The following is a 14,915-nucleotide window of genomic DNA, read 5'->3' as shown; positions in this document are numbered from 1 at the left end:
TACAGAGAGAATTAAAGGTGCATATCAGAAAATATGGTGTCTGTTCCTGTCAGAAAGTCGTTATACCCTCTTGGAGCGAGATGAAGCTGAAATTAACATTTAAAGTAATTAAGTAAGAACAATTAATAGAGATTGGGCTTTATTGTAATTTACTATGATTCTCATCTTACAGAATTATTTTATTATAATAATTATATAATTAATAGTTCCACTGAACCACAACCTCAGTCCTTTTTTATATTTTTTATATTGACAGAGAGGGTCTCACTGAATTGCTGGCTTCGAACTTGTGATCCTCCTGCCTCAGCCTCCCAAGCCACAGGGATTACAGGTACGTGCCACTTCCCCTCATCCAGTTAATATTATATAATTTTTGTTTGTTTGTGTGTGTGGTGTTGGGGATTGAACCCAGGGCCTTATGTGTGCGAGGCAAGCACTCTACCAACTGAGTTACTGCCCTATAATTCTTAACAGTACATGAAATAACCTTAAAGAGCCACATTTAGGGCTGGTGATGTAGCTCAAGGGTAGAGCACTTGCTTAGCATGCACGAAGTCCTTGGTTCAACCTGCAGCATCACAAGAAAAATAAAAAAAGAACCATATTTAGTATTTCATTATTTCACTGCATTTAGTCCACAGTATACACACAAACATGCAAAGACACGTGAACATGTAAAACCAATTATACGTCTACATTTACAGATACGCTCCTGTATATTCACAAGGGCACAAACATACAGATCAACATACGTGTACATGCACACGCATACATACACACACATGCATGCATGTGCGATACGTGCCTATGTATACAGAACATATATATGCTGGTATATATATGTAAATATTTTTTCCTCTTTTGGAAGGAAAATGAGAACCTGCTGTCGTTCTGCTTTGGGGAGTAGGGGACAATCAGGGCGGGGTGGCGTTCTATTTTCGGGGCTGCTCCTGTGAATGCCAAACACTGCCTATCTTATTTTAAACTGTCTAAGGGCTATTTTGGCCATGAGCTGTTGGGTCACTTCTTGTTTGCATCTTTACATGGCTCCTATTTTAAAATAAAAGTCAGACCACTGTGACCTAAAAACAAAATGTGCTGGGAGCCAAGACCACATTCATCTGATTGACTCATGTAAATCTGTTGCCAAATAAGACCCGGAGCCCCCACCCCAGCACCCTGGCCCCAGGCATCCTCGCAGAAGGGTCCAAGCTGGCAGCTGCCTAGGCCACATTCCTTGGGCTTGAGCGGCAGCGCCTGCCAAGGACAGCCTCGGCCTGGTGACATATGAGCTTCAGAACAACAAGCGATTGTGCAACGAGGGGAACACAGGGTTTGTGTTCTGGCCGGGGCTTGGTGTGGATCAGGGGATGCGAGGAGTTTTGCATTCTGCTCAGAAACAGTTTTACAAGGTTCCCATCACCACCCCCTCACACCTGGATCCTCTGGATCACGAAATAGGGGTGAGAAGAGGCAATTGTCTAAACACTGTTATGGGGTTGCTGGATCCAGGATGTTAGTGAAAGAAATAGAGATGCATTCCACAGATTAAAATGCACAGGAAAAGCAATGCTTTATTTACCTTATTCTTTAGATAGGGTCTCACTGGGGTCCCCAGGCTCGCCTCAAACTCTTGAGTTCAGGTGACCCTCCCACCACAGCCTGCCAGGCAAACACTAATTTAAATGTTAGAAAAAAATAAAAATAAACTCCTTACATAGGTTGCTTAAGAAGATGTTAGAAATAAAAAGAGCAGGGATGTATCAATGGAATGACTTCCAGCGTATGCACTCACAGTTTTGCCTTTTTTATTTTTGGACCACGTGCAAGTTTTAAAATTCGAATGTACGGAGCTTATTCCTCAGAGTTGTTGGGGTTTGTTTATCTGCCTAAGAAAATATCCCCCTCCTCCCACCAAGACTATATATTGATTCACCAAATTTTTTTGGAGCCCTGGGTGGTTTTCTGGTTTACAATTCAATCTTTGATCCATCTGAAGTTTATTTTGGTGACAGGAACACAGGAATCTAACTTTTCTAGATGTTTGATGGCTTGGCCCTTGTCATGCCAGGGGGTTGGCGACACTGCCTTCATCAAATCCGAAAATCTGGGGGCTGGGGTGGAGCGCAGTGGAAGAACCTTTGCCCAGTTAGCACTCCTGAGAGCCCTGCGCCCCTCCAGCACCAAAAAAAAGAAAATCCCACATTTGGGGGCACCAAACAGTTGGAAACATTGCACAGTGACGACCCGGGGCGCATCCGGCGACTGTTTCTCCACCGCCCCTCTCGCCCTGCCCCACTGAGCCCTAGGGGCTGGTGCAGAGGCAGGAGGGATTTTGTTTTGCTGTGGAGTAAGTAGGGCTCCTGCAGCTGTTCCCACAGCTCAGCTGGATGTCACAGCTGAATGGTGAACGGTGCCCGCAGGCGCTGCCCTGGACCCCTGACTGTGTCCCGATTTGTTTATGGCACTGTGACCAGGGACCAGGCTCCCTTCTCCATGGCAGCCGTGCCTCAGGCTTCCTGTCCCTGGAATTGAGCGTGACCAGACATGGGCTTTGCAGAAATGCTCTGCAGAGTTTTTCAGGCACAAACAGGCCCACACCAAAAAAAAAAAAAAAAGCCTGAAACTAACCAACCGGCACAGGCAGGGTACACAGCTTCCCAAACAAGGGTGCTTTATGAGAAGAGCAAATATTTGTCCAGAAGCGGCAGGAAACATTTCCAAGAAATGCAGAAAAATCTGGTTAACTGAGCAATATTGGTAAACATGGCTTGGGGTTAATGTAATTTTTTTTTCGTTTTAAAGTAAAGAAGTAGTTTTAATGTAAAGAAGTACAGAGAAAATGGGAAGTGTCCTACTGTCTGTCCACATCAGCATTCTGAAATGGTGAGAAGAGCTACAGCTGAGGACTTGAGAAAGGCCTCCCTCCCTTCCACCCCATCCCCCCAGAAGCAACCGCCTTCCAGAAAGAAAGAAAGAAAACGGGTTGCTACATAACTGATATGTATATGTATTCTCTTTCATTTATACAAAAGTGATCATGTAGCCTGGGGTAGGGACAGACGAGGCAGGGCACCGGAGACAGCAGGACACAGGTTCAGAGGCTACAGCCTTTGCTGTCATCAATCAATCCCCTGAACCCCGAGTTCAGGGAGTTTCAGGGTTTTATACCCAGCATGTAAGGGGAGGGGCTCAGAAGTTCCCATAAAGCAGAAGTTCACATAAAGCAGCTTTTTCTTTCACTGTTTTGGGTAAGTTAATTCTTCAAGAACAACACCTGACTGAGAAGGGGGGGCTTCTCCTCCCCTCTCCTTCCTCCCCTGCCAGCGGTTACCATGGGCCCATTTGTAACTTATCTTAAAAATGTGGACATCTCTGTGAAGCCCAGCTCAAGGCCAGAGGCCTAGTTTATACATTTCTACAAAGTACTATACTGGATACATTTGTGAAAAACTAGTGAGAGGGTATCCTGCACCTGGAGGGCTGGTGTCTTCTCGGCCAGTGGCCAAGTAAACAGGGCGACCGGAAAATGGGAAGTTTATCTACACTGAACTCTCTTGCTGACAGTCCTGAAATCAGCCATGGTGAAGCAGGCTTTTCTGTGGAGAAAGGGGGTGCCACTTCAAGCCGGGCACCAGTGGTGCACACCTGTCATCCCAGTGGCTTCAGGGGCTGAGGCAGGAGGATCCCAAGTTTAAAACCAGCCTCAACAACTGCAGTGGCGAGGCACTAAGCAACTCAGTGAGACCCTGTCTCTAAATAAAATAAATAATAGGGCTGCGGATGGGCTCAGTGGTTGAGTGCCCCCGAGTTCAAATCCTGGTACCCTCCCCTCCCAAAAAAAAAAAACCACCATCAAAAGCAAACCATCACTTTTGGTGGTGGGTTTTTTGTTTTGTTTTGTTTTGTTTTTTTCATTTCTTGGAAATGTTTCCTGCCGCTTCTGGACAATATTTTGCTCTTCTCATAAAGCACCATAGTTTGAACCTTGGTATTTTTCACCTAATAAAATATTTTAGAAATCCCTCTCTACCGTTCTATACCTAAACTCCTCTTCTTAATGTCTCTGGAGAGTTCCATCTTCCTATAGAGGTACCACAGTTTATTCTAACTAGGCTCCCCTCTTTTGTTGGTGCTGGGGACTGAGCCCAGGAGTGCTTTTCCACCGAGCTACATCCCCAGCCCTTTTTGTTTTGAGACAGGGTCTCACACTAAGTTGCTGAGGCTGACCTCAACCTTGTGATCCTCCTGCCTCAGCCTCCGGCATCATTGACAACACCAGTTTTCCAACAATTCATATTTTTGGTGCCACTTTTAAATCCTACCCATATTGAAAATTGTGCTTGTAAGTTAATGCAGCCACTTCCACAGTCTATATTCTCCTTTTCTTCAGTCTGTAGTGACCTGTAATAATTATCAGGTTCATAATATGTTTTGATATTTATCAAAGCCAAGCCTGGGGACACTATTTACTCTCTGTTTTTGATTTGTTTATTTGTTTATTTCAGACTCCCCACTGCCATGCTCACATATTGACCATTGTAAAAACTGCTCTCCATGGGATATGGTGACGCATGCCTGTAGCCCTGGTGGCTTGGGAGGCTGAGGCAGGAGGATCACAAAATCAAGGCCAGCTTCCACAACTTATCTAGGCCCTAAGCAATTCAGTGAGACCCTGTCTCTAAATAAGATACAGAAAAGGGCTGGGGATGTGGCTCAGTGGTTATGCATCTCTGGGTTTAATTCCTGGTACCAAAACATAAATAAATAAAAACAGCTCACCTGGTGTTCATCGAAAATGCTTCAGTTAAGCCACACGGGTATTTAAAAAGCAGTGATAGGAAATATTGCTTCAGACTTTGGCTCTGCAATATTCTGTAAGTGCTCAGGCTTATTATCAAGGAGTAAAGGTCAGAGGAGAGACACTGGAACGGTCCTCCGTTGGGAAAGGGGTCTGTGATCATTGACCTCAGTACCCATTTGCCATTGTTCCAGAACACTCCCACGGAGGCTGGAGCCCCAGGCTCCGCTTTACCTGAGTGTGACCTGATTTGTGCTCTTATAGGCTCCCTTGCTTTTCAAGTTTTGCAAGAAGGGACGAGCCCAGGCTGGAATTTAAGAAATTGACCTTTGAAGGTAAAAGCTCTCCTGAGAACACGTGGATTAAAAATTTTAACTATCCATCAAATGGTGACAGGCTCAGCTTTCTTCCCAAGACAGATCTGGCGGGGCGAGGGGACGTGGCTTCCACAGCTGACACACGGGCTCAGCTCCCTGGTTTTCTTTTCTTTAGGTTTTTTTTTTTTTTTTTTTTTTTTTTTTTTTTTTTTTGTGGTACTGGGCATCAAACCCAGGTCAAGCTGCTGCATGTTCTAAGCTCATGCTCCCAATTCCTCATTTTTTTCTAAAGAATCAAGGCCACTTGTCTCAAGGCCCACAGGTCCCCTCCTGAAGCCCGTCCCAGTCCCTCCATCCACAGCCCATGTGATGGCGAGCATCCCTCTGGCTCTCTGAGCCTAGCTCGATTCTGAAAGTAAATCAGTAAAGAGACGCTCAGCTGTAAGGAACAGGAGCCAGGATGTAAGCAAGTGAGCACCGATTTTCTCACATAACAAAAGATCTAGAAGCAGGACGATCCAGCAGTTGGTTCAGTAACATCTAATGTCCCAGGTTCTTTAGGTCCCTTGGCCTCGCCATCTTTAATAATCAGCTTTGGGGCATGGGCGTTGTAGCCTCGCGCTAGAGCACTCGCCTAGCATTCGTGAGAACCTGGGTTCTACCCCAGCACTGCAAAAATAAGCAAGCAAGCAAGCAAACATTGGCTTTCAGGCCTTTGCTTCTCACTGAATGGCCACAAAATGACTGCCATCGTCTGGGTGTCACAACTACACTTGAGGCAGGCAGAAGGAAGAAACCCCTTCTTGCCCATGTTTACAGTTGCTGTTTACTGAGCATTTACTGTGTGCCAGCTGCCTTCCCACACACAGACTGTCCTTACCATGCTACAAGCTAAATTGTCCCCAAATTACTGACCAAGGAACAGAGGACCTGGAAGATGAAAAAATTTACCATATCAAGTTTCTACTGTGGCACGAATTACTGCAGATTTAGTGGCCTGAGGTGACACATGCTTATTATCTGACAGTCCTGGAAATTAGAGTCTACAAGATGGGAGGCCCAGCTGGCTCCTTCGGGAGGCTCCAGGGAGGATGTGTGCTGGCCTGTTCCTGGAGGGCCGCATTTTGTGGCTCCCCTCAGCAGATCCCTACTCTGCTTCTGCCCCTCCCGCCTCTTATTTATGTATTTATTTATTTATGAGACAGGCTCTTGTTGAGTTGCTTAGGGCCTTGCTAAATTGCTGAGGCTGGCCTGGAACTTGCTGTCCTCCTGCCTTAGCCTCAGGAGTTGCTGGGATTACAGGTTGTGCCCACACAGGGGTTGACCGCCCTTTGTGTGTTAAGACTCCCTGTGGCCTCTGGGCTCACCTGGATAATTAAGGAGACCCTGAGCTTGACCCCTGTACCTGCCCCGTATTTGCATGGGAGGCTGCATATTAGCAGTTCCTGGGATCAGGTCATGGTTTTCTGGGGGGCTGCTCTTCACTCTCAGGTTAATGTGGAGGGAGGGGCACATGCAGGCCCTTCTTGCCCCAGTGCCCTCGCGCCCCCGGGCTCCAGACCCAGCTTTCCCTCTAGTCCCCATCTCTCCAGCCTGGGCCTCTGGGCGCCGGTCCCTGGAATGTCACTCATTTCCTCTGAACTGCAGCCTGTGGACACCCTTCCAGGGGCTTCCCTCCCCCTCAGCTGCCCAGGACACGATTGGTCAGGGGCCCCAGGTCAGAACCACAGCTGGGCGGTGGCACCAGATCCAGGGCTCCAGAGCACCTCTGGATTGGCAGCTGGCGGTGAACAGGGAAAGGGACCCACTTCCCGCCTCCCGGCCGCCCTGCAGAAGCTGCTCTCTGCCCCGGGCAGAAGTTCACCGCTGTCCCACACCGCAGACCTCAGTCACGTGGCCCTTCCGGCCCTCTAACATTTTCCCCTCCCATGAGCACACCTGCTTCTATGTCTCCCCTCTTTCAAACCCCCAGGCACCCCCATCCAGCCTCAATCCTCCACGGCCATCCTGCAGCCTCTCCTGTTAAGAACAAAGCACAAAGAAGCCTCTGGGAGGAGAGGTCAAGTGTGGATCCCACAGCCCGACCACCCACACCCTTTAAGTGGCCCTGCCTCTTGCTGGCTGTGTGATTTTGGGGAAGGTGCTTGCTCTTTCTGTGCTCAGTTTCCTTGTTTGTAAGATGGGGGCAGCAGTGCTACTGTAGCCACCTCCCGTCATCACCATGGGAATAAAATGAATTCATGTTTTCAAAGTGCTTAGAACAGGGTGTGTAGCACACACTTTAGAATTTTTGTAAACTAATAAGATAAAAATACATTTTTGCTTCTTTAGCTTCCTCCCATTATGTCCCTGTTTGCAGCTTATGCTCCTCCTTCTCTCCAGGCTGTGGGCGGAGCTTCTCTGCCAGCTGAAGACAGTCCCTTTCTGCATGCAGGCCCCCCTCCTTCCCAGAGGGAAGTGGGAAGCTCCGTCTGTCTGTTCTGTCTGTTCCCGAGGGCTGCTTCCTGTCTCCACCTCTCTGCCCAGGCAGCCAGGGTCATGGTACCTGGTCTCTAGCCCATAAACCCAGTGACCGCGTCTCGGTCCTCATCGGGCTGCACCCCTTCCCTGAAGCCCTCCCGTCTCTGGGCTGTTTAGTTTCTTATTTCCGTGGCTGAGCTGTCCTCTCTCTCCCTCTCTCCTGCCCCTGGTTTTAGGTTGGACTCATCTGTCCCCCGTCCACTCTCCCTATGTCCTATCCCCACAACCTGGGCGGTGGCCTTATTTGGAAGCAGGGTTGATGTCATCAGTCAGGGTGAGGTCACAGTGCAGCGGGGTGGCCCGATCCAGTGTGGCTAGTGTCCTTGCATGAGGAGCCCAGAGACGACCAGGGAGGACCGCGCCGTGCGGATGCAGGGGGAGCTGGGAGTGACGGCTGCCAGAAGGAGCCCAGTGGCCACAGTCCCCCAAAGCCCCTGAGAGGCAGGCAGCCTGGTCCTGCCTGCCAACACCCTGACCCTGGACCTCAGCCTCCAGAACGGCCAGGCTATAGGGTTTTGTTATTCTGAGTCACCCCGTTTGGGGGCACTTTGTCACGCCAGCCCCTTTCCCGCTACAGATTTGCAATTGGAGGGTACGGAGCAGGCGTCATTCTCCTGCCCCTAAATATGTCCAGGTTTACCTCCTAAAAATAAAGACTGTTTTTACACAACCACGTGGTTATCAAAAGTCAGGAAATGCAGCTGGGCGCAGTGGCACTCGCCCGTGATCTGGGCAACTCAGGAGGCTGAGGCAGGAGGCTCTCAAGTTCAAAGCCAACCTCAGCAACTTAGTGAGGCCCTCAGCAACTCAGGGAGACCCGGTCTCTAAATAAAATACAAAAAAGGGCTGGGGATGGGGCTCAGGGGTTAAGAGCTCCTGGGTTCAAACCCCAGTACCCACCCCCCAAATCAGGAAGTGACTTTGAAACCACACCGTTTCCTATCCACTGTCCATGCTCAGCATCACCTTCTACCCTCGCTGGGGACCTCATGCTGGGCTCTGACTGTTCCAATAACTTAAGAAAACAGCCAAGAAAGCACACAAACATACAGAAGTGCCTTTTCAAAATCCAAGGATAGCTCTGCGACCTTAGGGTCTGTGGAAACAGAGAGCCACTGGAATTCTTTATTCTTAAATAGGAGACACACAAGGGCAGGTTCCATGGAACATTCTATCCCCAAAAGGACTACAAAGGAACAGGTAAGTGGAGCTCAACCCCATGGGGGACGCCTGCTCCTGGAGCAGCCTCCTATCCCAGGGGGTAAAGCCCAGGTGACTGCAGGGCGCAGGGATTGTCCAGCACCCTGTGTATCAGGACCTAAAGGCGTCTGCAGCCAGAGTAGCTCCCGACAGCTGTCCCTGTCACGTCTAGTAACCCTAACAAATGACCTCAGCTTGTAAACAACAAGCGCTTGTTCTCGCAGCTCCAGAGGCTGAAGTGATAGTAGGGCACGACAGACCTGGGGTCCAAGGAGGACACTCAGCCGATGCCCTCTGACCTCGTCCTCACGTGGAGGGGCCAGGAGTTCCCTGAGGCCTTGATGAGGGCACAACCCCAACACAAGGGGTGCTTCCTCTGGCCCTGTCACCTCCAGGGGCCCCCTCCTGCCACCATCTCATGGGGATTAGGTTTCAACACAGGAGTTTTTTGGGGACAGAGACCTCTGGGCCACAGCGATGTCCCTTGGGCACTTCCATTCCCTCCCCCAGGACGGGCTTTCTTCAGGATCATGGGTGGCACTGGGGCCACATCCTCCTCGTCCCCTTCTGGAGACGATCTTCGTCTTTCCTCGGCTTTTTGTGACCCTGACGCTCTGGGAGGACACGGGCCAGTCATTGGCAAGATGACCCTCTGTGTGCCTCTGACATCTCCTCGGGATCTGCACCAGTGAGGCCCTTTGGGCAGGAATCTCACAGCAGTGACACTTTGTCTTTGGGGTGCTTCACATGGGCGGCCTCAGTTTCCCCCTGTCCCTTCTGACGCTGTGACACTTGGCCTAGTTGAAATGATGGCCGCCACCAGGAAGCTGCTACTCTGCCCTTGGAAACCGCTCTCCTCGCTGCTATGTGACAGGGTCGTACTGGACTTGTGGCTTTGTTATTTCAACCACGTCCTGAGAATGTCAGCATCTCTGACGTGGGGAAGGGGTCTCATCAGCACCCAGAGACCTTCCTCTCCACTTTCTTGAGCAGGCACAAACATTCCAGTGGCAGACGCAGCAGGGCACGCTAACACTGTCCTGAAGAGGGTGGTCCCCACCTACCCCTACGGGGTCACCCCTCCTACCCAAGGTGTTGCTTTCTGAAATTTTAGTTGCCCTTGGTTCGCTGTAGTCCAGAAGCATGACATGGAAAGTTCCAGAAGTAATCAATTCATTCGCTGGAAATCTCCTGTCACAGTAGGTTGTGATATTGTTCTATATTTGGTTTTTATCTATCTATTTGTTTTCTGTGGCGCTGGGGATTGAACTCGTGGCCTGTGTTTGGGGGACACGCCCTCCACCAACTGAGCTGTTTCCCCAGCCTGGATGGTATATTTGCCGGGCTGGGGATTGAACCCAGGGCCTCACACGTGCTAGAGGCTACATCCCCAGCCCTACGCTGTTTACTAATAATAAAATAATAATCTATTATTAGTGCCTGGTGCCGATCTGCTGTGCCTGATTTCTCTAGGTGCGCTGTGTAGGGAGGCCCGGGCTGTGTGCTCAGGCTTCATGCTGTCCGCCGTGTTGGACGCCGTGGAACGTCTTGGAACTTACCCCTTGTGTGTAAGACTGGACGACGCTGCGGCTCTGCAGATGCACATTCTTGGGGCTCTTCCCCCGCCCCAGCCCCAGCCCTTTTCCTGATTCTTCCTCGGGCGCTGACTCTTAGAGCCTGGGCCTGGTCCATTTCCCCCACCCTCTCTCTGGATGATCTCATCCAGTCCCAGGGCTTAAAATACTTCTCCTGTGCTAACTTATCCCTCCACCAGTCCCATCCCTGAACTCCAAGTTCACATATCTAACTCCATTCAGGAGGCACATCAAATTCAAGAACTCCAAAGTGGGAGCCCCTCCCCAGCTCATTTCTCCCTGTGGCTTTCCCTCTCCGCGTCCTTTAAGAGTTTCAGACAAAAATGGAGTCATTACAAAAAAAAACTGTTTTAATATGCAATACATTATTACCCCTAGTCACCCTTAAAGGGAAATCGAGGGACGAGAGACGGGTACGTGAGAAATGAAAGACGGAGAGCAGGCAGAGGTCCACAGGAGAGTTTGTCAGAGCTGAGAAATAAAGGCCATGTCTCTCTAGGAGAGAGGCCAAACAGGCTGGGGTTCTGGGACTTTCATGGGTCAGGCTCAGGAATCAGAGCCCAGCGGGTCCTAAGGCGGTGGTTAGGGGTGGGGTTGGTGTGAGGGAGTGGTGGGCCTTTCTAGAAGGGCCCTTGGGAGGGAAAGCGAAACTTTTTCCTTAAAATGGGGGCTGTCACTTAAGAAGGCCCTCCAGATGCTAAGCAGGGACCTTATAACCCTGCTCTGCAGTGGAACACCTGGAAGCATTCTTCCTAACTGTAACTTTGAAGAGAGGATCTAGAATATTCTTACCACAAAGAAATGATAAATGTTTGCAGTGATGGATGTGCTAATTTACCCTGATTTGATCACAAGTATATAATATGCATGTGTTGAAATGTGACACTGCACCCCTTAAATGCGTACAGTCATTATGTGTCAATCAAAAGTAAAGAAAACAAGAAAAAAATTATTGAGGTAAAGTTCCCATAACATGAAACGAAGCATTTAAATGTGTGCGTAAAGGGCTCTTAATACGTTTACAGTGTCTTGCAAGCATCCCTCTGTCCAGTTTCATCCGCCCAAAGGATTTGGGGGCTCATTAAGCAGTCATTCTCCACCCCTTCCCCTGACCCTGGCAACCACTAATCCACTTCCCGTCTCTGTGGGTTTGTTATTTTTGAACCATACACAGGTGGCCTTCTGGGTCTGGCTTCTTTCCCTGAGCATCCTGTTTTCAAGGGTCATCCCTATTAACACGAGTCAGTGCTTAGTTCCTTTTTATGGCTGAGTAGTATTCCACCATGTGGATACACATTTGGCTGTTGGGGTTGTGTCCACCTCCTGGCTACTGTGAATACTACAGCTATGAAGATTTGTGTACAGTATTTGTTAAGTGCTGCTTTTCAGTTCTCATGATGTACGCCTAGGCATGGAATTGCTGGATCATGCATTTACTGAATTTGGAGCGTCATCTCTGATCCGAATCTGACTTTTGTCCCAGTCTCTGCTGCCATCCAATTCTTTTTTTTTAATATCTATTTTTTAGGGGCTGGGGATATGGCTCAAGCGGTAGCGCGCTCGCCTGGCAAGCGTGCGGCCCGGGTTCGATCCTCAGCACCACATACAAACAAAGATGTTGTGTCCGCCGAGAACTAAAAAATAAATATTAAAAAATTCTCTCTCTCTCTTAAAAAAAAGAACCTCATAAAAAATATATCTATTTTTTAGTTACAGGTGGACACAATATCTTTATTTTCACGTGGTGCTGAGGATGGAACCCAGTGCCTCCCGCATGCTAGGTGAGTGCTTTACCTCTGAGCCTCAACCCCAGCCCCTCTGTCCAATTCTTTAGCCAGCCTTCTTGTTTTGGTCTCTGAAGCGTGTCTCAAGTCCAATGCTGCCTTTAGACCCAGAGTCCAGACCCCTCTCTAAGCATCCTCCTCTGGGTGAGGAGTCCATAGGGACAGGCGCATGGGCACCTACCCCTTCTAGACCATGTCTGCTCCTGGGACCTGTAATTTCGTGTTCTTGACCTGAGTCCACTTCCAGGTCATGTGAGGGAACTTCCCCAGGTGGAGTGTGATCGCTCTGTACACCTCCAGGCACAGGGGCGGCTGGGGGCTGTCACTCAGGGTGGGCATGAGTGGAGCTTGGAAGTATGGCTGGGGTATCAGCGTGCAGGTGTGCGAGGACTCACCTTATGCCGCAAAGTTGGCTGCGGTGTGAGCTTCCCGTGCTGCTGTAACAAGTTACCACATCTTAGCAGTTTAAAAAAACATATATAATTTTTTCCTTCTCACTCTGGAGGTCTCCAGGAGAGACTCTGTTCCTTGCCTCTCCCAGCCTCTAGAGTCTGCGGCATTCCTTGGCTTCTGGCCGTATCATTCTATCTCTGATTCTGTTGACACGCGACCTTGTCTTACTCTGGCCTTCTCCCTCTCTCTTGTAGAAAACCCTGTGGTTACGGTGGGCTCTCCCAGATGACCTGTCTCCCCATCACAAAATCCTGTTTAATCTCACCTGCAAAAGCCCTTTTACCACAGAAGGTAGTATTCACGGGTTCTAGGGATCAGGCCCTGGGCACATTTAGGAAGCCATCATTCAGCCAGCCACAGGTGGGAGGAGAAGTGGGCTCAGATGTGGCATGGAGGTGCCTCTTCCCATGCATGGATCTCTTAGGGGCATGAGGATTCAAGTTTTGGTGTTTGGAGGGGGCACTGGGGGAAACAAAGATCGAACCCAGAGGTGCTCAACCAGTGAGCCACATCCCCAGCCCTTTTTATATTTTAATTGGAGACGGGATCTTACTGAGTTGTGAGGCTGGCTTTGAACTGGCGAGCCTCCTGCCTCAGCCTCCTGAACCACTGGGATTGTTGTAGGGACAAACGAGGCAAGGCACCGAAGATAGCAGGACACAGTTTTATTTGGCTACAGCCAGGTTCAGGGGGCACAGCCTTTGCTGTAATCAATCCCCTGAACCCCAAGTTCAGGGAGTTTCAGAATTTTATACCCAGCATGTAAGGGGAGGGGCTCAGAAGTTCATGGTCTCCAGAAGTTCACATGAAAGCAGCTTTTTCTTTCACTGTTCTGAGCAAGTCAACTCTTCAAGGACAATACCTGACTGAGAAGGGGGGAGCCTCTTCTCCCCTTTTTTTCTTCCTCTGCCAGCTGTTACCATGGGCCCATTTGTAACTTATCTTAAAAATGTAGACATCTCTGCGAAGCCCAGCTCAAGGCCAGAGGCCTTGTTTGCACATTTCTTCAAAGTACTATACTTGATGTGTTTGTGAAAAACTAGTAAGGGGGTGTCCAGCACCTGGAGTGATGGTATTTTCTCGGCCAGTGGCCAAGTAAACAGGGCGACATGAAAATAGGAAGTTTATCTACATTGAACTCTTTTGCAGAGACTTTTTTGCTGACAGTCCTAAAATCAGCCATGGTGAAGCGGGCTTTTCTGTGGAGAAAGGGGGTGCCACTTCAATTCCCCCTTTAATGATCCTCCCCTTAATTTAATCCTTTAAATTTAAGAGCATCGTTACCATTATCTTAGCTTAAAGCCTTATACAATGTCAAAACCTTAGTTGTTGTCATCTTTTCAACAGAAGCTTCTACAGTGGACCCAATAGTTTTAATGCACAGTGGAGCCAAACATGGGAGCAATGAACAGATTAACAGCAGAATACCCACTACACCAGTTAAGCTTTTAAATCTATAAGAGTTGAAAACCATCTCCCAAAAGCATGATTGGGACCCAAACTTTAATGCCCTTCTAGATATGAACTAACATGTGCTGGTTCTCTGTGTTGTTGGCTATATTCTTAACCATTTGTCTCTTGGATGCCACAATCTGAGCTGTTGAACTCTCCACATATTTCTTTTTTGTCAACCAGTAGATAATCTAATGCCCAGTGGTTCTGATAGTTAGCCACTCGCATCTGGTCTGTTGTATGACTAGGAGGTCAAAGGCTGTGGCACTCTGATTAATAATAATTTCTAGTATAGCTTGTAAGTGAATAATTCTGTTTAACATGTAAATAGAAGTTCTATAGGTCCAACTGCCATTTTATGCCCAGGTATCTGGAGCATAAGTGGCAATAATCCTCTGGGGTGGCCAGTTACCTTCACCCCAAGATTGGTGACCTCCTAAATCAAGTTTCTTTCCAATGGACCTCTTTTTCCTTTCCAAACAATCATCCATCTATAGCATTCCTCTGGTGGGACAGGTCCTAAATGTATGTTTTACCACCTCTTAGTTACAGTGGATTGTCCTGACACATGGTTCACATGATCTCCATGGTTGGAATAAGAATAGGGCAGAATCCCTTAAGGTTATCAAAGGAAACCAAACTAAATAATAGACTAACGTTTTGGTTAGCATAGGTTAAACAGCATGAATTAACAGAGCCAAACTAATAACACCAAACAAATCCTAGAAAACTTATATAAGCAAGATAAAAAAGTATAAGTGAAATTTTGTTACCCAGAGTTCAGTCAATAGTG

At 48.5% G+C, this 14,915-nt stretch overlaps 1 protein-coding gene across 7 annotated transcripts in view; it reads left to right on the top strand.

Annotated features, from left to right (window-relative positions):
• PNMA8A (PNMA family member 8A) overlaps positions 1-14,915 on the top strand; it is a 44,513-nt gene that overhangs the window by 15,346 nt on the left and 14,252 nt on the right. For 2 of the 7 annotated variants that reach the window (XM_081275433.1, XM_081275430.1), the window contains 2 exons: positions 257-331; positions 8,778-10,271. The gene's annotated coding sequence lies outside the window, so the exon portion shown is untranslated. Of the gene's footprint in view, positions 1-5; positions 113-256; positions 332-8,777; positions 10,272-12,143; positions 12,215-14,915 lie in introns of those variants that run through there. The other 5 variants (XM_081275428.1, XM_081275429.1, XM_081275431.1 and 2 more) reach the window with 4 other exon arrangements.

Source organism: Spermophilus citellus (assembly GCF_964194105.1).
Source record: "Spermophilus citellus genome assembly, chromosome: 18".
NCBI lineage: Eukaryota > Metazoa > Chordata > Mammalia > Rodentia > Sciuridae > Spermophilus > Spermophilus citellus.
This window is presented reverse-complemented; position numbering and strand designations above follow the sequence as displayed.